The sequence below is a fragment of the Nomascus leucogenys genome, chromosome 17 (genome assembly GCF_006542625.1).
Source record: "Nomascus leucogenys isolate Asia chromosome 17, Asia_NLE_v1, whole genome shotgun sequence".
NCBI lineage: Eukaryota > Metazoa > Chordata > Mammalia > Primates > Hylobatidae > Nomascus > Nomascus leucogenys.
Window position 1 is genome coordinate 85,013,799 of NC_044397.1, and position 20,399 is coordinate 85,034,197.

Consider the following 20,399-nt stretch of genomic DNA (forward strand, 5'->3'; position numbering starts at 1 on the left):
GAGTCTTGCTCTGTCGGCCAGGGTGGAATGCAGTGGCACAATCATGGCTCACTGTAGCCTCGACCTCTTGGGGTCAAGCTATCCTCCCGTCCCAGCCTCCTGAGTAGCTGGGACTACAGGTGTGCACCACCACATCCAGCTAATAAAAAGAAAAAAAACATTGTTTTTATAGAGACGGGTCTCCTTAAAAAAAAACGGGTCCAGGCTGATCTCAGACTTGTGGGCTCAAATGGGTCCAGGCTGGTCTCAGACAGGTCCAGGCTGGTCTCAGACAGGTCCAGGCTGGTCTCAGACTCGTGGGCTCAAATGATCCTCATGCCTTGGCCTCCCAAAGTTCTGGGATTACAGACATGAGCCACCACGCCTGCACTCTGCCATTTAAAACATTTCCTGAGGCCTTGGCATGGGCTGTTCCCTCTGCCTGGAACACTGCTCCCCAATCTGTCCACCTGGCGACCCCCGACTCATCCTTCAGAACCCAGCATAAGCTCTGTTTTCTTTTCTTTTTCTTTTTTTTTGAGATGGAGTCTCGCTATGTTGCCCAGGCTGGAGTGCAGTGGTGGGATCTCGGCTCACTGCAAGCTCCGGAGGTCTCCCGGGTTCAAGCAATTCCCTGCCTCAGGCTCCCAAATAGCTGGGATCACAGGTGCACGCCACAACGACTGGCTAATCTTTGTATATTTGGTAGAGAAGGGGTTTCACTGTGTTAGCCAGGATGGTCTCAATCTCCTGACCTCATGATCTGCCCACCTCAGCCTCCCAAAGTGCTGGGATTACAGGCGTGAGCCACCACGCCCGGCCATAAGCTCTGTTTTCTATGAAACCACCATCTTGATGCCCCCAGCTCCCAGCCAGGTCTCTCTTCAGCTCCCCATACCCTAGCACCTTCCCTTGTCACTGTCTTAGAGGCTGACTGTAGCTAACCGGGCCCCAGTATGTCTCCCCTATCAGACTAGGAATTTTTCAAGGGCAGGTCTGATCTCAGGTTCCTAAACACTGCCCAGCAGAAGACATGTGGATCAGTGGCCCCAAGGTCCTGATCTTCCTCCCCCAGGCCTTTGCCTGTGCTCGTCTCCCACTTGGGTGACGCTTTCCTTCTCTACTGGCAAACTCTTGCTCCTCTTTAAGGTCCAGCTCAAATGTCACCTCCTCTGTGAAGTACTCCCTGATTCCCCAGATGGTCAGGTCTCTCTCCTCTGGGCTTCACTGCCCCTGTACTGTTCTCCATCACATCCTGATCATCCCGGGCAGAGACCTCCACCCCAACTGTGGGCTCCTCAGGAGCCCAGGCTGGAGTCATTGCTGCACAGGCCTAGGAGTATGTCTTTGGAATGAATGAATGCATTAAAGAATCCCCTAACTGACCAGGGCCCAATCCTGTCTAAAACAAACCCCTATCTCTACTGTCACCCAACATCCCCAAGAAACCCTAACTTAAATCTTTAAGGTAAGATTTCCTCTGCAGGGACCATGGCTGGAAAGACAAGAGTGGTTTGAGGGAAAATGTTCACCATTCTGTTACCCTTATTCTCCCTAAATTCTCCCAACCACTCCTACATATCCCTGCATACTCCCTGCCCCACACTTGGCTGGGCCACAACAAAATGGCCAACTGCTGCCCTTTGTCCTTTCTCTTTTCACCTCCCCTATCAGAGCTCAATCTGAGAGAAGGGTCAGATCATTTCTACCAGGAATGAACAGGGAGCTCCATTTCCACCGTGGACTAAAAGCCAAATGACGCCTTAACAGGGACTCCAGGGCACCGGCAATCATGGACTTGGAGGGTCCATCAAATGGCTCAGCCTCAGCCTCAGCCTCAGCCCAGGCAGAGATGCCCACCGCCTGTCACTCAGCTCTACAGAAATATTGATGCCTGTTCCCACCCTAGACTCTCTGATTTCAGTGGTACAGGGTATGACTTGGTTGGGCATCCAGATATTTAAAAGCCCCTCCAGGTGATTCTTTTTTTTTTTTTTAGACAGAGTCTCACTCTGTCACCCAGGCTGGAGTGCAATGGTATGATCTCAGCTCACTGCAACCTTTGCCTCCTGGGTTCAAGCGATTCTCCTGCCTCAGCCTCCCGAGTAGCTGCAATTACAGGCATGCATCATCATGCCCAGCTAATTTTTGTATTTTTATTAGAGACAGGGTTTTGCCATGTTGGGCAGGCTGGTCTCGAACTCCTGACCTCAAGTGATCCGCCCACCTCGGCCTCCCAAAGTGCTGGGATTACAGGCATGAGCCACTGCACCTAGCCCCCTCCCGGTGGTTCTAATGTGCTCCATCCCCTGGCACCTTCAGAAGCCCCTCTCAAAGCCTCATTCACACACAAAAAATTGGTTGGTTATGTATGGCTATTCCTACCCCTCATCATAGGTAATGTGTAATATTTTAGGGGAACTGAAAGAGAAAAAGCAATGCATAGCCCTACCAGGCCCCTTGGAGCCATGTTGCCCCTTGAATCCCACCTTCCTCAGGTCAGAGCCCCCTCAATCAGGGCTGCCCAGCCCTGAGCTCACACTCGCTTGCCCGACTGCCCCAGGCCTGGGACTCTGGGTCCTGTCCGCCCTCCCACTCCTCCCTCCCCGGACTTTCACTTCTCCTCTGCATTTCCCCCCGCCAGTTTTAGCAGACTTAGGCCAGCTTCTCGTTAGCACTTACCGAAAATGGGGCTAAATATAGAGGGCCCAAGGACTGCCCCTCACCCCTCCTGGCCCCACTTGTCCTGTCCCCTGGGTCCCCTGCCTCCGCAGCCTGCTTCAATTAGGGGTATGGCCTGGGAGCCCCTGTGGGCAGGTTGGTGCTGCCGGGAACCTCTGTGGGCCCAGCTGGCCGAGCCCCCGTCCTCCCCAGAAGCAGCACCTCACCCCTCCCCACCCCACAGCTGTCCCTGGGTGGCCTCAAGGGAGTGAACATTTCTGAGCTGTCAGGAGGGAGGGATGGAGATACGGGCAGCAGACACAACAAGAGAGGTGGCCCCACAGCTGCACTGACAGCAGGCAAGAGCTGCCAACAGTACACACCCCATGGCCACAGCCAGGCAAAGCCCCAGCCAACACACTACAAGAAACAGAGGTGCACAGATTCCAGACAGGAATGTGAACAGGTTTGCAGATACGACACATGCCCAGATATGATGCCATGGGTATATATGCAAAACACACACCCAGACGTGTGTACACACATGCACCTACACACACTCTCACACTGAGTGACACACAGCCAGCCAGACACACACAAGAAGTACACAAACTCACACACCCGGAGTTGAACACAGATAGACACACACCCTCCCCCTACATACTACACCCAGTCACTCACAGACTCAGACATGTGTACGCACACATGTACTTACGTTCTCACACCAAGTCACATCAGTCCAGCCAGAGGTACACACCCAGACATGCACATGCTCACACAGAGTCACACACACACGCACAAGTGCACACACATACACCCAGAGTCACCTCATCCTGGAAGATGGCCAGGGCTGACCTCTGAATCCAGTTCACAGGTGTGGAGTCTGAGATCAGGCAGGGTGAGTGATCTGCCCACAGCCACACAGTGTATTAATTCATGTCCAGGCAGGGAAAATTCACTCCAGTCTTCCCAGACTGGGCTGTTCCGTGAGAAATCCCAAGTAAAGGGTTTAGCCTACTGCCCAGCACCTCTGAGGTCCCCATTTAACCCCAGAGAGGAATGAGTAGTGGGAGCAGACACCTTGGATCTCTGTGTCTATACTGTATGGACACACATACATATACACAGTTGCATACACAGTCACCTCAACAAATAAACACGTCACCCTGCAAATAGTATTCCCTTCATCCCACCCCTCTCCTCACCACCTTTGCTTGCCCACACCCACTCATTCTTCGTATCCCTGCTCAGACACCCGCTTCCTCCAGGAAGCCCTCCTTGATACTCTACCAACTAAATCACATGTTTTCAGGGCTCCTACAATCCCCTAATACCTCCCCCTCCTGGCCCAACCCCTCTACCTATGTCCCCCTATCCTGGCCCTGACCCCTCTGCCTGGGCCTCCCCATCCCAGCCCCAACCCCTCTACCTATGTCCCCCCATCCCAGCCCTGACCCCTCTGCCTGGGCCTCCCTCATCCCAGCCCTGACCCCTCTGCCTGGACCTCCCTCATTCCAGCCCTGACCCCTCTGCCTGTGCGCCCCCATCCCACCCCGACTCCTCTGCCTGTGCCCCACCCCTAGCCCTGACCCTTCTGCCTGGGCCTCCCCCATCCCAGCCCTGACCCCTCTGCCTGGGTGTCCCCCATCCCAGCCCTGATCCCTCTAACTGGACTTCCCTCATCCCAGCCCTGACCTGTCTGTGCTGTCATTGGTGACAGGTCTGTCTTCTCCAATAAACCGGGAGCTCCAGGAGGACAGACCTGAGCTACCCTTTCCACTGTACTTCCAACACCCAACACAGAACTACTCAATAGATACATGTTGGTGGAGGACACAGGGGTGCCCGCACACAATGGCGCATATAGGACAGCACACACCACCAAACCAAGACTCATGCCCATGGTCATGCCCACACGGCCACAAATGAAACAGGCATGAAGGGCCGAGTGCTTGCCATGTTCCAGGCACTGTGCTAAGCATGCTACATGTATTACCTCATTTAAGACTCCCATCAACACTGCTGAGTGATAGCCATCACCATACAGACATGTACACATTCTACTAAATGAGCCAACAGCTATAAATCACCTTGTACAGTGCCTGGCGCGCAATGTTCACTCAGCCAACTGACATTTGGTGGAGAAGGCATTTAATAAGCACACAAACAAACACATAACGAAATTCCCAGCAGTGATAAGTGCCGTGAAGAAAAGATAAAGCAGGGTGAGGGGACTGAGAGTGACAGGATCGGTGCCAGTTTAGATGGGGAGGTCGGGGAAGGCTGCCCCAAAGAGGTGACATCTGAGGTGAATGAAGTGAAGAAGTGAGCCAGGCAATCATCACCCCACAGTGCCACACACAACAGCCCCCTACACTCACAAGCACACAGCAGTCCCACTCAGAGCACTCAGAACTACTGCACACACACATGCACATGCACACCTGTACCAGATGTGCGCACACACACTCAAAAGGGAATGACATCCTCCAAGTCCAGCAACTTGGCATTCCAACCCCTTTGCAGCCCTTATCCAAGGATCGCCCATGTCACCCACCCCACTGGTTCTCCACATGAGGGCCGGCTACCAACACCCAGCTCCCTCCCTCCCATCCCCAGACCCTTCGGAACAGGGCAACAGAGAAGAGAATGGGTTGGAAGTTCCGGTGCCTGATGTGGAAAGGGAGGGCAAAGAGGAGCTGTGGGGGTTGGGGGGACCCGGCATGGGAGAGAGGGAGTTGCTAGAGTACAGAGGAGAAGGACAATGGAGACAGCTGAGGAGGAGGGGCAGGGAGGGCCCGCAGAGCAAACCTAAATGTGCTGCCTGTCCTCTGAGCAGTGGCGCAGGCACCAGCCCCCTTACCTGGAGCCCCCATGCTGGAGTGAACCATGCTGCCCGCCCCGCCAGGGCTGGGGGAACAACTGTGTCATCTCCCCACCCTCTCTGGGGGCCGAGCCCTCCCTGCCGGAAGTCACTCAGGGAGGAAACCACAGGGCCGGTCCGCCCCCTTGAGAAGGGAAAATACCCTGGCCCACAGACCCGCCCCGGCAGCCCAGCCCACCCCAAATCATGTGTGTGTGTTGGGGGTGTGGGGGCTAGTGGGGCAGAGGATAAGCAGGCTAGAAGAGCCGACTCCTACAGCTGCGATCCAAGAGGTGCCTGCAACAGTTGCCCCCCGACTTCTATCGCCCCCATGGAGGCAAACAAATCTGGGACAGGGAATGGGGGTCTGGGAGAGAAGGTGGGTCCACAACAGTAACAACAATAAAACACTAGCCAGCAGCTTATTGGAGAGAGGGCTTTGTCGATGCCTGACGCTGTGCCTCACTCTTGACAGGTGCCATCTCCAATGTGGTGGTCACTTTTACTTGCCCCATTTTACAGATGAAAAGACTGAGGATCAGAGAGGTGAGCAGTAGCTTTTCCAAGGGCCCAGAGCCAAGAAGCGTTGAAGCTTAAAAGCACGCCGCGGCAGGGAAGATCAAACAAGCCCTGCGCCTATCTGCAGGTGAGCTGTTGGGTGCCACCATTGAGAGGAAGTGGTGCCCGTGGGCAGTGGTAGTGGGGACGGTGGGTCGGGGACTTGGCCTGGGGCTACAATAAGTCGCCGGTCAAATGCGGGCGCCCGAGGCGGCTCCGGTGGAGGGGAGCACCAGGTCCCCGGGCTGCCGGCTGGCTTTTCGCGCTGCGGCGCTCCCAGTTCAGCGCTTCCTTCCGCGCCCGCCAGAGGGCGGCAGCGCCCAGCCAATGGGCCGGAGGGCGGGGCCGGCCGCGGAGGAGGGAGCCCCTCCCTCCGCTCTCCTCCCCAACACCCTCCCAACACCCCCGCGCGCACACCTGCGAGGGTCACACAAAGGCGCAGGACTCCCGGCGCACCGCAGCTCAGACAAAGGCGCGCCTGAGTCCGCTGCCCTCTTCCTCTTGGTGCCCGAGGTCTGAGGCTGTGGGGCTGCCTGGCGTCTCCAGACACCCCACATGCCCGCCTGGGCCCCGCAGGACATCCTGCGCCCCATGGCTGGGAGGCCCCCTAAACCACAGGTGCATGCACAGACGCCTGGACTCACCCTCACACACACAAGTATTTCTACAGATGGACGCCAGCACTTCACACACACACACGTGTGCACATATAGACGTGCATGAACACATCTATGTGCACGGGCCCCAACACCAGCCATCCCTGCTGACGATAGTCACTCCCATATACTGATACCTCCTCTACTCCCTCACATGGACCCATGGGCACAAGGGCACTTCTACACATATGGGCCCAAGCATACTTCCTGGCCACTCGCACCCACTCACACACGGGCACACTCAGAAAGGGCATACTACAGGCAGAACTACAGGAGTGCCTTCCCCTGACTGCACACGTGCCCTGTGCACCCAGACACGCCCAGGCAGGCAGGTGGGCACAACAGGAAGGACTGGCAGTTCTCATATATGCACACGAGAGGGGACCGTTGCCCGGCATCTACACTCCACAGCATCCCGTATTGTAAAGGCCATTTCACAGAGGAGATCCACAGACCACACAGCAACTGGCCACAGGATTTCTATACATGAGGGTCTTCCCAACAGCAGCCTGGTGGCGGTGGATACTGGAGCCTTGTCTCAAAGCGACATTTACGCAGTAAGCTTTGTTTTCAGTTAGGATTTGTTTTGTGGGGCTTGGAAATGGGGCTATAGGACAGTATGGGGGGGTGCAAAACCTCACCAGCCACACTTATGCTCCACTCTGGACAGATTCAACATTATCCATGTCAGGAGCACGCTTTTGGATGTGACCCCATTCCAGCCCCCTAGAGCCAGCAGAGAAGGACCACCCACTTCCAGTGTGGCCAGGTCTGCAGTTCAGTCCTGCAGCCAGGGAAGGCTGTATACGCTCCCTGAAAGATGAAACGACCCCACACCTCTCGCCTCCGGTGCTGGCTCCATTCTCAGTGCCTCAGACCAGAGCTGGGCCTGGTGAAGGGATCTTGAAGGAGGATGGGCCTGCCTGAGAGAGGATAGAGGGGCAGAGTTTGAACAAACTGGCAGCTGGAACGGGGAGGCTCAGGCAGGGGGAGATGGTGGCCTCGCTGCCACAGAAGAGTCCTTGAGCCATGCTGAGCGAGGCAGGTAGGGCATGGGAGCTGGGGAGCAGTGGGGGCCACTTGAGGTGCAGGGAGCTGGGAGGGAGGCAGCACAGGGGAGGCCAGGCTGGGCTCAGGGCTGAGCGGTAATTAAAGGAGACGTAGGGGGCTCCCCAGGGCCAGCGGGGCTGGTAACTGACACGCGGGCCCCATTGCTCCGCTCATATTTCTCGCCGGATCGATACGTTTGACTCCCGACAAGACAATAATCGCTTGTACGCGGCCGGCGAGTCGATCAAATACATTATTAGAGCGAGGTCCCCCGGGGGCCCGGCGGGGAGTGGTGAGGGGGAGCAGCCAGCCCACCGGGGACAGTAGAGCGAGATTCTTCACCCCTCAGGGCCCCCCAGCCATGGCCTCTTCCTCTTGGCCACCCCTGGGGACCCTCTCTGTGGCTCAGTTCCCCAGCCTGTCTCTGAATGCCTGCTGCTTTGGCGATCTCTCTACTCAGCCCCCAGCATCATCCTTGCTCTGTGAGGGAACCCAAGGGTTCTTTCCCCATAGGCACTGCCCTCATCTGTAGGGCTGTAGCATGTGGGAGCTCAGAGAGGCCCCTCAGACCCCTAGTTTGGCAGGAGACAGGGAGACCAAGCCTCAGGCCATACTCTGAGCCCATGGCTGGGCCAGGAGATGAACTTGGGCCCAAGACTCAATGATACCCACCTCCCTCTGCCCAGTCTCCTTGCTGCATCTAAGCACACAGGGCTTCAGCAGCACCCGGGCCAGGGGCAGCCTCTGGGGGGTTAGGGAGAGCTAACTTAGGGACCCAAAGAAGCAGGAAAACAGGATGATAGGGGTGGCAGACAAACACATACACAAAGAGATGTGTGTCTGCTCCTGCTGCAGGGCCATGTGGTTCCCCAGTGGGCCTCAGAGACCCTCAAACCATGCCCAGCCTCAGCTCTGGCCCACCCTAGATACTGCTTGCCACTCTTGCCCACTTTCCTGGCTTCTAGGCTCAAGCCTATTTCCCCTTTTTAAAAAAATTAAATTAAGCTTTAGCTTTATTTTTAAAGTCCAGGCTCTTTTTTTTTTTCTTTGAGACAGTCTCACTCTGTCGCTCAGGCTGGAGTGCAATGGCACAATCCTGGCTCACTGCAACCTCTGCCTCCTGGGTTCAAGCGCATCTCATGCCTCCTCAGCCTCCCGAGTAGCCGGGATTACAGGTGCACACCACCAGGCCAGGCTAATTTTTGTATTTTTAGGAGAGACGGGGTTTCACCATGTTGGCCAAACTCCTGAGATCATGTGATCCACCCACCTCAGCCTCCCAAAGTGCTGGGATTACAGACATGACCTCAAGCCTATTTCCTGTTTACACACCTGCTTTGCCCTCTAGACCCAAAGTGCCCCTTTGCTTCTCCAGCAGCCCTAAGTCAAAGTCAAGTTCTGTTTAGGAGTATCCAGCGTTCAGGGACTTAAAATATATCTTCCTCTTTGTCTTCATTATCAGCAGCAGCCACCACAGCATTGCTGTCTATGCTTTCCTTTTTTTTTTTTTTTTTTTTTTTTTTTTTTTTTTTGAGACTGTCTGGCTCTGTCACTCAGGCTGGAGTGCAGTGGCACGATCTTGGCTCACTGCAAACTCTGCCTCCCAGGCTCATGCCATCCTCCCACCTCAGCCTCCCAGATAGCTGGGACCACAGGTGTGCACCACCACACCCAGCTAGTTTTGCATTTTTAGTAGAGACATGCTTTTTGCCATGTTGCCCAGGCTGGTCTCAGAACTCCTGGGCTCAAAGCCATCCACCCGCTTCAGCCTCCCAAAGTGCTGAGATTACAATCGTGAGCCACTGCGCCCGGCCTACTCTGTGCTATTTGAACCAATACATTATTGCTAAGTCCTCATGACAGTCTGAGGAGGTAAAGGTCTGCTATCATCCTCATTTTACTAACAAATTGAGCCTCAGAAAGGTGAAGTCTCCTGCCCCAAGTCACACAGCATGAGTGGTGGAGTCAGGATTTAAGCCCAAGTCTGTACCCCTGACAGCTTGATCTCTCTGTACTGAGCCATGGAGCTCCTTCTTGGAGGCATGAAATGCTCCCCATCCTTCAGGAGACAACAGCCAGCCACTCCTTGTCCAGTCAGCAACGCTGGAATACCTCTGCAGCTCACAGCCCAACGCCCACAGCCTTCGAGTCAGTTCTTGATATTCGGCAATGCACTGGACTCCTGATCCCATCAGCTCCTGGCTGAAGGTGGGCCAACCCTTCTCCATTTCCTTCAATTCAAACATTTCCTCATGTCCCTCAGTGCCAAGCCCTGTGCCAGGAGCTGAGGACCCAGAGGTGAGCTAGATCTAAAATCTGACCTCAAGGAGCCAATAGTCTGAGAGGAAGACTAGAGTGGATAAAAATACCTTGGTAATTTATCACTCAATAAATATCCAATAAATGCTATTATATGCCAAGCCATTGCTAAGCTCAGAGAATACAGTGGTTAAAAGCAACCCATAGAGCTTATAGTCTTTTGGGGAGAAATAATTTTTAAAAGTTATCAACTAGCAGGGTGTGGTGGCATACCCCTGTAGTCCCAGCTCCTCTGGAGGGTAAAGCAGGAGGATCACTTGAGCCCAGGAGTTCAAGGCTGCAATGAGCTATGATGGCGCCACTGCACTCCAGCCTGAGTGACAGAGCAAGATTCAATCTCTAAAATAAATAAATAAAATAAAAAATAAAAAGCCATCAAATAAATATGTAATTCTAAGTTAGGAAAAGTGATTTCAAGAATAGGTAGAGGAGGGGCTGGGCATGGTGGCTCACACCTGTAATCCTGGCACTCTGAGAGGCTGAGGTGGGAGAGTCGCTTGACACCAGGAGTTTGAGAACAGTCTGGACAACATATCGAGACCCCATCTCTACAAAAAAAATTGTTTTAACTTAGCTGGGTGTGGTGGTGTGCATCTGTAGTCCCAGCTACTCGAGAGGCTGAGGCGGGAAGATTGCTTGAGGTCGAGGCTGCAGTGAGCTACGATCATGCCACTGCACTCCAGCCTGGGTGACAGAGAGAGACCCTGACTCTTAAAAAAGTAGAAGGAGGATACCGGATGTAAACAAAGGATGGCATGTTGCAGAAAACTGTCCCAAGGAAGTGACATTTACATAGCAATTAGACACAGTATTCTCGAGGCAAAGAATGTGAAGGAAGACACTCCAGGCAATGGGAACAGAGGAGGCAATGGCCCCATGGCAGCAAACAGTGTGGCAATTCCAGGATCGGAAAGGAGGCCTATAGAGCTGGAGCAGAGTGAACAAAGAAGAGAAGATAGGAGACGAGGTGTGAGGTGGAGAGGCGGCCAGGGCCAGACCGCACAGGGCCTTGCAGGCCAAGGTAAGAATTTGGGACTTCAAGAACAGTGGGACACCTGAGAAGGTTTCAAGCAGGGGAGTGGCGTGGTTCTATGAACACTTTTGTGACAATCCTGGCTGCTTTGAAGGCCGCAGTGAAGAACCAGAGGATGGGGTGTGGGGGTCAGCATGAGGAAGCTGATAAGTTTCACATCACTATCAGGTGATGATGACAGGAAGCAATAATTGGTGATTGGCTGAATGTGGGGCATGGGAGTCATGGAGAAGTCAAGAATGAGGTCCAGGTACGTTAAAGTATCTTTCCTGCCACAGAAGATTGGGGCAGGTGGAAGAGCTTAAGCTCGGGTAAGAAAGATCAGGGTAGGACCTGAGGTCCTGAAGGATGAGAGGAAGGGCAGGAGGTGGGAAACAACATTCAAGGGAGTTGCCAAGGTTGAAGACCCCAAGGTGGGGACAAACTCGGCTTTCCCAAGTTTGTTCTCAAGTTCCTTTGAGGTTGGATTTGAAGTTGCAGGTGGAAGGCTTCTGCACAGAAGCATTCTGTGTAAGGAAGTTCTACTGGGGACAAATTCGGGGACAAGCTGGTAGCATGGAATCTGGAGACAGGATGACCAGTGGGGAGGTTGGGACACTGGTTCAAGGCAACAGGGGAGAAAGGAGCCATGAGGATTAGGATGAGGATACATATTTAAGCTGGAGTCTACAGGAACAGGATATGAGAAGCGGGTGCTGGGTGGATGCGAAGCCATCACTGAAAGACAATGAGAAGGGATGCAGAGGGAAGACACCTGGGTCAGTTCCAGGGGGAAAGTCAGGAAGCAGCATCTTCCAAGAAGTAAGGTCTGTGGACCAGGAAGTCAGCAGATGCTTAACAAATTCACATGGACACAAACATTCCTCATCATATCTCCCCACCACAGCCACTTTTCCACATCCACCAGAATTCCCAGTTCGCCTCATGTAAGAAAAGAAGCACTGTGATGTGGCTCAAAGAAGATAAAAGAAGACTAACTGGCCAGGTGTGGTGGCTCATACCTGTAATCCCAGCACTTTGCGAGGTCGATGAGGGTGGATCACCTGAGGTCAGGAGTTCAAGACCAGCCTGGCTAACATATAGTGAAACCCCATCTCTACTAAAAAATACAAAAATTAGCTGGGCATGATGGCGCATGCCTGTAGTCCCAGCTACTTGAGAAACTGAGGCAGGAAAATAGCTTGAACCCAGGAGGCGGAGATTGCAGTGAGCCGAGATCACACCACTCTACTTCAGCCTGGGTGACAGAGCGAGACTCTGTCTCTCAAAAACAAACAAACAAATAAAAGAAGACCAACCAGTCCCTGTTCTGAAATTTGCCCTCTAGTGACCTAGGGCCAGCCCCTTGAACTCCCTGGACCTCAGTTTCCCCAGATATATGTCTGAGATGGGCTGGAGAAGCACTCTAAGACTTCTTCCAGCTTGAACATTCTTTTATTTTATTTTTTTGGCTCACTGCAACCTCCACCTCCTGGGTTCAAGTGATTCTCTTGCCTCAGCCTCCTGAGTAGCTGGGACTACAACCATGCGCCACCGTGCCCAGCTAATTTTTGTATTTTTAGTAGAGATAGGGTTTCACCACGTTGGCCAGGCTGATCTCAAACTCCTGACCTCAAGTGATCCACCCACCTCAGCCTCCCAAAGTGCTGGAATTACAGGCATGAGCCACCGTGGCCCAGCCCCAGCTCTAATATTCTATAGCTTGAAAGAAACAAGAACAGGTGAGATAGACTGACGGCTCAACTGGCCACTGACAAATAGGGAGGTAAAGCATGGCCAACCTACTCTAAGGAGGCCCTGGCTGGGTATACTCAGCAACTCACTTACTCCTCACTGTCATCTTATGAGGGAGAGACCATTACCATCCTCACTTTAAAGATGAGGACGCTGAGGCCCACAGTCACACAATGAGGCTGGGGTGAACCCAGAGGCTTGTTGACCCCAAAGCTTGTGCTTCAGCTGTTTTGTTGAGCTCACTGCTTCTCAACCTGGCTTGTGTGAGTCTCACTCAGACTGCAGATCCCCCGGGAACAGGATCCCTTGGCATCCACTGCCATGTGCTCACCACGGTCTCTGAATGACCTGTGGGAGCAGGCGCCTGGCCCTGGGTCTTCCTCAATGAGGCTCCGCCCTTGACCGAGGAGCCCCTAGCCCCCTGCTGCTGCCCCCAGGCTTTCCACAGCCCACATGTGCACTTCCTGTTCTCTAGCTCCCACTGGTGCAGCACCAACTCTGCAGGCTCAGAGGCCGCTGCTGTCACCCCAGCGCAGGGAGCTGTCCAAAGGCTGAAAAGCAAGAGCCCATGGCCTTGGTCCAGAGCCCTCCAGTCCTGCTGCCCCCAGGACAAACCCAGTACCCTTACTGTGGCCTCCAGGGCCCTACAGGACTTCCCCACTGGCCACGGGAGTACCATACCCCAGCCACACTGGAGGAAGCTAATTTGTCCCCAGTATGGGGCCTTCAACCTTGCCAGCCCCTTTGAATGCTGTTCCCCACCTCCTCCCCTTCCTCTCATCCTTCAAGACTCTGCTCAAAGGCCAATCCTCAGAGAAACCCTCCCTAGTCACGCTCCGCTCCATTCCCAGTTTTATTTCCTTCAGAGCACTCTGAAATTCAATTGCCGCCTATTTGCTTTACTGTCTCTTTCATCCTCTAAAATGTAAGCTTTCTGAAGACAGGTGTCCTTTTCTGTCTTGTTCACTGTGGTATTCTTGGTGCTTTAACAGTGCCTGACATATAGTTGATGCTTGAACCTTACTTGTTGAATCAATAACTCCTTCCAGGCACCCATGGTCCACAGAATAAAATCCAAGGCTGGCTCTCCAAACCCAAGTGGATATGGTGCCTCTCAACCTCCTCAGCTATCTCACCCTCAGAGCTCACCCTTCTCCTCTGTTCAGTAACTTGGGCTCCTCTATGTGTCCCATCCCTCAGGCCTGCTTTGTCTGCCACAAATTCTGTACACACCAGCCTCTGCTCAAATCTCCTCTCTCTGGAAACCTTCCCTGACCTCAGTCTTCCCACAGCTCCAGGCAGTATCCCTGGGCTTTAGCACTAATTGTACTGCACTGAATCACTTCCCAATGAGGCTGTCCCTACAGACTCTGAGCTCCTTGAGAAGAGGGCTCAGTTTGACATGTTCTTGTAGACTCAGCGCCTAGCACTGGGCCTGCATTTAGCCGAGGCTCCAGGAATGTTTGTTGGGTGAGGACAACTGCCCTGCAGATGGTTAACCATCTATACAGGTGCACATAATGACTAGTTTGGGAGTCAATCAGATGAGGGTTTGGAATCTGGTTCCTCCATTCATTTGCTGTGTGACCCTGGGCAGGTGACTTCCCTCTCTAAGCCTCAGGCTCCTCATCTGTGAAATGGGGGCAGTAACATTGGCTGACAGGAACTTAATTAACCTTTTTTTTTTTTTTTGAGACAGAGTCTTGCTCTTGTTGCTCAGGCTGGAGTGCAATGGCACAATCTCGGCTCACTGCAATCTCTGCCTCCTGAGTTCAAGCGATTCTCCTGCCTCAGCCTCCCGAGTAGCTGGGATTACAGGCATGTGCCACCACGCCCAGCTAATTTTGTATTTTTAGTAGAGATGGGGTTTCTCCATGTTGGTCAGGCTGGTCTCAAACTCCCAACCTCAAGTGATCCGCCTGCCTTGGCCTCCCAAAGTGCTGGGATTACAGGCAAGAGCCACCACGCCTGGCCAGGAACTTAATTAATCTTAAATATAATACTTGCCACCATGCCCTAAGAACAAACATGTTCACTAACTACATCAAGATTTGAGGTTGAGAAAAATAAGAAACAGTCTAGATGCCACTGATAGGACAGTGACTAAGTAAATTATAATACATTCATACTCAGGAATACTATGCAGTTATGAAAGAGAATGAGACTGATCTATGGACGCAGACATGAAAAGTTCTCCAAGACACTGCTGAGTGAAAAAGCAAGTTGCAGAACAATTTATACAATTTGATATCATTGATGTAAAACATATACATCTATTTTTAAAAACTATATCTTTTCTATGGGTGCACAAGTATTAAGCAAATGCAGAAAAAAATGGTCTGGAAGGTAATTAATTATAAACTCTTTTGTAATAACTTCAGTTTTGGCTTGTTTGTTTGTTTTGAGACAGAGTCTCACTCTGTCACCCAGGCTGGAGTGCAGTGGCATGATCTTGGCTCACTGCAACTTCTGCCTCCTGGGTTCAAGGGATTCTCCTGCCTCAGCCTCCCGAGTAGCTGGGATTACAGGCACATGCCACCACACCAGGCTAATTTTTTGTATTTTCAGTAGAGATGGGGTTTCACTGTGTTAGCCAGGATAGTCTCAATCTCCTGACCTCGTGATCCTCCTGCCTCAGCCTCCCAAAGTGCTGGGATTACAGGCATGAGCCACCGTGCCCGGCCATCACTTTAGTTTTAATAATGAGACTGTACTTGTTTTTTGGTGGGGGTTTGGGGTTTGGGGGGTTTTTTGTTTGTTTTTGTTTTTGTTTTTGAGACAGGGTTGTCTCACTCTGTTGACCAGGCTGGAGTGCAGTGGTGCAATCTCAGCTTACTGCAACCGCCACCTCCCAGCAAGCAATCCTCCTACCTCAGCCTCCTGAGTAGCTGGGACCACAGGCACATGCTACCACACCTGGCTAATTTTTGTACTTTTTGGTAGAGACAGGATTTCAACATGTTGCATGGGCTGGTCTTGAACTCCTGGGCTCAAGTGATCCTCCCTCCTCAGTCTCCCTACGTGCTGGGGTTATAGGCATGAGCCACTGTGCCTGGCCTGTACTCATTTTTTTAATTAAAATTAGAACATATTAAATGATACACATGTAGAAAATCAAATAAATGGTTATCTCAAAAGTGAGAATTGTAGTTACCTCCAGCAGAGAGGAAGGAGTATGTTTGGAAAGGGACACACGGGGTGGGGTTTCTGGGTGCCTTTGACATCTCCACCCAAGTGATGAATGCACAGATGTTCGCTCAATCAAGATTCATTAAACTGGCTAGGTGTGGTGGTTCATGCCTGTAATCTCAGCACTTTGGGAGACTGAGGCTGGATCACTTGAGGCCAGGAGTTTGAGACCAGCCTGGCCAACATGGTGAAATCCTGTCTCTGCTAAAAATACAAAAAAATTAGCTGGGTGTGGTAGTGCATGCTTGTAATCCCAGCTACTCAGGAGGCTGAGGCTTGAACCTGGGGGGTGGAGGTTGCAGTGAGCCGAGATCACACTGCTGCACTCCACCCTGGGCAAAAGAGCAAGATGCTGCCTCAAAAAAAAGAAAAAATTCATTAAACTGTACATTAACGTCTTGTCCAATGACTGTGCGCTTCCTGTGGGCAGCGGCCAATCATTGCGATATCATCTGTTTCCCTATCCCCATTTCACTGCCCAGAAACAGACTTAATATAAGTTGTGTGTTCAGTAGGGAGCGCCCATCACGGCAAGCGCTCGGGAGGGCCAAGGCCGCTGTCCAGGGTACTAACGACCCAAGCCTGGGAGGCCACAGAGAAGGCCAGCGAAGCGAGCCAGCTTCAAGATGCTTCATTCTGAAGGGCCCCTGCCTGCCTCAACTCCTCTCTCCCCACCCCCTTCACTCACTTCCTCCAAGCTGTCTGCCTTTCTGTTCTTGCAATCCACGCCCGCGCTTCTTCTTGTCTCAGGACTTTTGCTCTTGCCTTTCCTCCTGCCCGGTGCAGTCCTTCCCCAGGTGTTCCTAAGGCTCGTCCCCTTATTTATTCCAGAATTACACTTAAACACCCCCTCCACAGAGAGGCCTTTTGACATCCTGCCTCACATGGCACTTCTCATCACTATGTCCTCTACCAGGTTGCACTTTCTTCTAGCACTTTTTGCTGTCTCACCTTCAAGCCTCGTGTCACGTGCTTGTTTATTACCTCTTTTCCCCCAAACTGAACATCTATGCCAGCACAAGGAGCATGTGCGTCTCATCCTGTCTTTTAGAAGGATCCCAGGTGCACAAAATTGGATTAATCATAATCCTTAGTTCACGGCATACTCCCATCACTGGGCTGGACAGAGCCCTCTTTCTCTATCCATTCACTTATTGTTTTACTTATTTTTAACAATGAGTTAATGTGAACCCACATTCACCATTCAGATTAGAACCATGATAATAATCATACTAGCCTGTGTCTGTCCTGTTCACTGCTGTGTCTCCAGCACCTGCAACCCAGGAGGTGCTTGGTATTGATTTATTGAAGAAGAAGCTGACAAAGGGGCAATGGCCTCCACACCCTGCAAAAGGGAGCTAATGGGAGCACCCACCTGGCCTCACAAGGCGGGAGAAGAAGGCAAAGGCCAGGCCCTCCACTCAGCTCCCCTGTCCTTCCCTGGTGCTCCACTCCTGCTTAGCCTGGGCAAGAGCCTCTTCCACACGATTCAGTTCCACATCTTCAGGGAGGGCCCACTGTGCCAGACCTTGTGCCAGGAGCTGGGGACACAGGGTGGCTCAGCTTGGCCATGCTCCTGAGGAGCTCTCAAGCCTCAATTTCCCAGGCCCCTAGACTATCCCACTATTCTACTAAGTAACAAGAGCAGCTACATGGCACCTGCTCTGTGCAGGCATATGTTACATGCATTCCTTGCATCATCTTTTGGCATCTTCCCAACAATCCACTAAAGCAGGGGCTGTTATTATCCACCCCCTTTTCAGAGGAGCACCCCCAGGTGGGTCAGAGAGGGCAAGGACTTGCCCAGAGTCAGTCGTGGGCAGGCCGATTCCAGAGCCCAGCTCCCCTTGCCCCAGGCCTTGCTGTTACACTGATCACATGCACATTTCTCTTCCTCCAAAGTCTGTGAGATCCTGGGCCTCTTGTATTTCTGCAAAAGCAACTGAGGATGGCTGAAAAGGTGTCAACTTTGGAGTCACATAAATAGGTAGTTAGGTCCCAGCTGCAGGGCTAGGTGTGGCCTATGTGTCACTTGGCCCATGTGTCACATTCCTGAGGGGATGAAATTAAAACAAGATGTGTATTTTCTACTTTATAGTTGAATGACACTGCCAGACCACACCACCTGTAAGATACTATGAATTTTGTTTTAATAAATCCTGAAATGACCTTATAAATATCAGTTAATGTGGTATTTTATTGTTGTCATTGCTAAAAGCACAGGTCTGTAAATCCATTTCAGTATTCCTTCGTTCTTAGTACACTAGGAGGCTCAAGAATTAGAAGTGGCCTTGGCCTCTCTCAGCCTCTGCAAAGACTGCTGAGTCCTAGCTGTGTGAATTTGAGCAAGCCACTCAACCTCTCTGTGCCTCTCTCAGGACTGTGCAGACCCTGAGCAGCATCCACAGAGGGCCCTGCCTACAGAAGGTGCTCTACATTGATTCAGAGGAGTTTAACTTAACAGAACTGTATTGGCCCAGATCACATGAGACACAGTGCCTGTCATCGTTAAAGCAAACTCCGAGCTCTGGACATTTGAAGGAAAGTGAGGGATCAAGGAAGAAGTCTAGGTTGTTGTTGTGACAACCATTTACTGAGATGGACACAAGCTCCTGGAAAAGCTTGGGAAAGGGAATCAAGAGTTCTGCTTTAGGCCGGGCGCAGTGGCTCATGCCTGTAATCCCAGCACTCTGGGAGGCCAAGGTGGGTGGATTGCTTGAGGTCAGGAGTTCGAGACCAGCCTGACCAACATAGTGAAACCTGTCTCTACTAAAAATACCAAAATTAGCTGGGCATGGTGGCACACACCTGTAATCCCAGCTACTCGGGAGGCTGAGGCAGGAGAATCACTTAAACCCGGGAGGCAGAAGTTGCAGTGAGCTAAGATTGCACCATTGCACTCCAGCCTGGGTGACAAAGCGAGACTCTGTCTCAGAAAAAAAGAGTTCTGCTTCCCAGGAGGTGGAGCTTGCAATGAGCCGAGATTGCGCCACTGCACTGCAGCCTGGGCGACAGAGTGAGACTCCATCTCAAAAAAAAAAAAAAAAGAAAAAAGAAAAAAAGAGTTCTGCTTTAGACACGTTAAAGAGAGGCCCTCCAACTACTATTAATATTTAGAAGCATTTTCTCACTGAATCTTCTCAATACTCTACAAAAAGGCATTGTTAACATCCCCATTTTACAGAGGAAAACACTGATGCGCAGCAAAGTTAAATCATTTGGCTGGAGACACAGATGGAACCAGGATTGGCACGCAGGCAGCTGGACTCCAAAGTCCACATTGCCATCCACTGTTCTCTTCCTCTCCCTCAAACCCTTGCCCACCTTGTCCCATTGGATCAGCTGAAACACTGGCCCTGGACCTGGGCTTTGCTGTCTGAGACATCCATGTATCTCCCATCCCTGTCCCCAGTTATGGCCTTCTGCCAATATGAACCATTCACTGAGTGCCTTCACATCACCTGCCCACCTTGAGTCACAACAACTCTGGGATGCAGATTGCACAATGCTCCCCAACTCCACTTTGTGGGGCCCTAGCAGATTCTCCAAGCTCATACACAAAGACCAGCTTTGAGGGGAGCCAACACCTTCAAATCTACTCGCTCCCTACACCACCTTACTCAGTGCTCACCTCCTCCGTGGAGTCTCCTAAGGGAAGGCCCCTCATTCACATCTGTGCAAGATCCCATTCTGGCAACAAACTTCTCAGTGCCAACCAGGCACTTTAGGGTTCACATGGAGAACATTAAATAGAAGCAACCCAGGCACCTGCCTCATGGAGGCTTCCCGCAGCCTCCTAGGGAAAAAGTAGCACCTGACCTGGCAAGAAGAAAAGCTCAGGTTTGGAAGGGTCAGACTCTCACTCTCTGCTCTCCACTTCTTTGAGCCTTGATATTGTCACCAATTCCAAAAGTGCTCTCTGGTTCCTCCACTCCTCCCACTGCAGTCCAGGCCACCACCACCTCTGGCCTGAGTGACTTCAGTGGTCTCCTCCCCGAAGGTGTCCCTTCCTCCATGCCTGTCTCAGATAGTCTCGTCTCCCCCTGGCCCCCATAGAGGGTCTTTCTAAAACGTAACCAGGTGGTCTCACGCCCTTGCTTAAGATTCTCCAGGGGCTTCCCATGCATTTGGGAATAAAACTCAATCGCCTTGACCCAACCTATAAAGTCCTATGTCATCTCACCCCTGCTGACACCTCTCACCTCTTCCCCCATCACTCTCTTCTTTGCCTACCCTGCTCCAAGCCATGCTGTCTCCTCTCTGTTCTTTAAACCATGCTCTTTGCAACCGCAGGCCCTTTGCATGTGCCATTACCTCTGCCTGGAACACTGTTCCTGTGCTTTTTGCCCCATTAAAT

The 20,399-nt window shown here is 52.2% G+C and overlaps 1 protein-coding gene and 1 long non-coding RNA gene across 2 annotated transcripts in view; one reads left to right on the top strand and one right to left on the bottom strand.

The window, feature by feature from the left end:
• POU2F2 (POU class 2 homeobox 2) overlaps positions 1-20,399 on the bottom strand; it is an 87,765-nt gene that overhangs the window by 37,123 nt on the left and 30,243 nt on the right. The gene's annotated exons all lie outside the window — the stretch shown is intronic.
• LOC100598320 lies at positions 5,750-10,187 on the top strand. The gene is made up of 3 exons (XR_179675.3): positions 5,750-5,882; positions 6,026-6,149; positions 9,767-10,187. It is a non-coding gene; the product is annotated as an uncharacterized LOC100598320 (long non-coding RNA).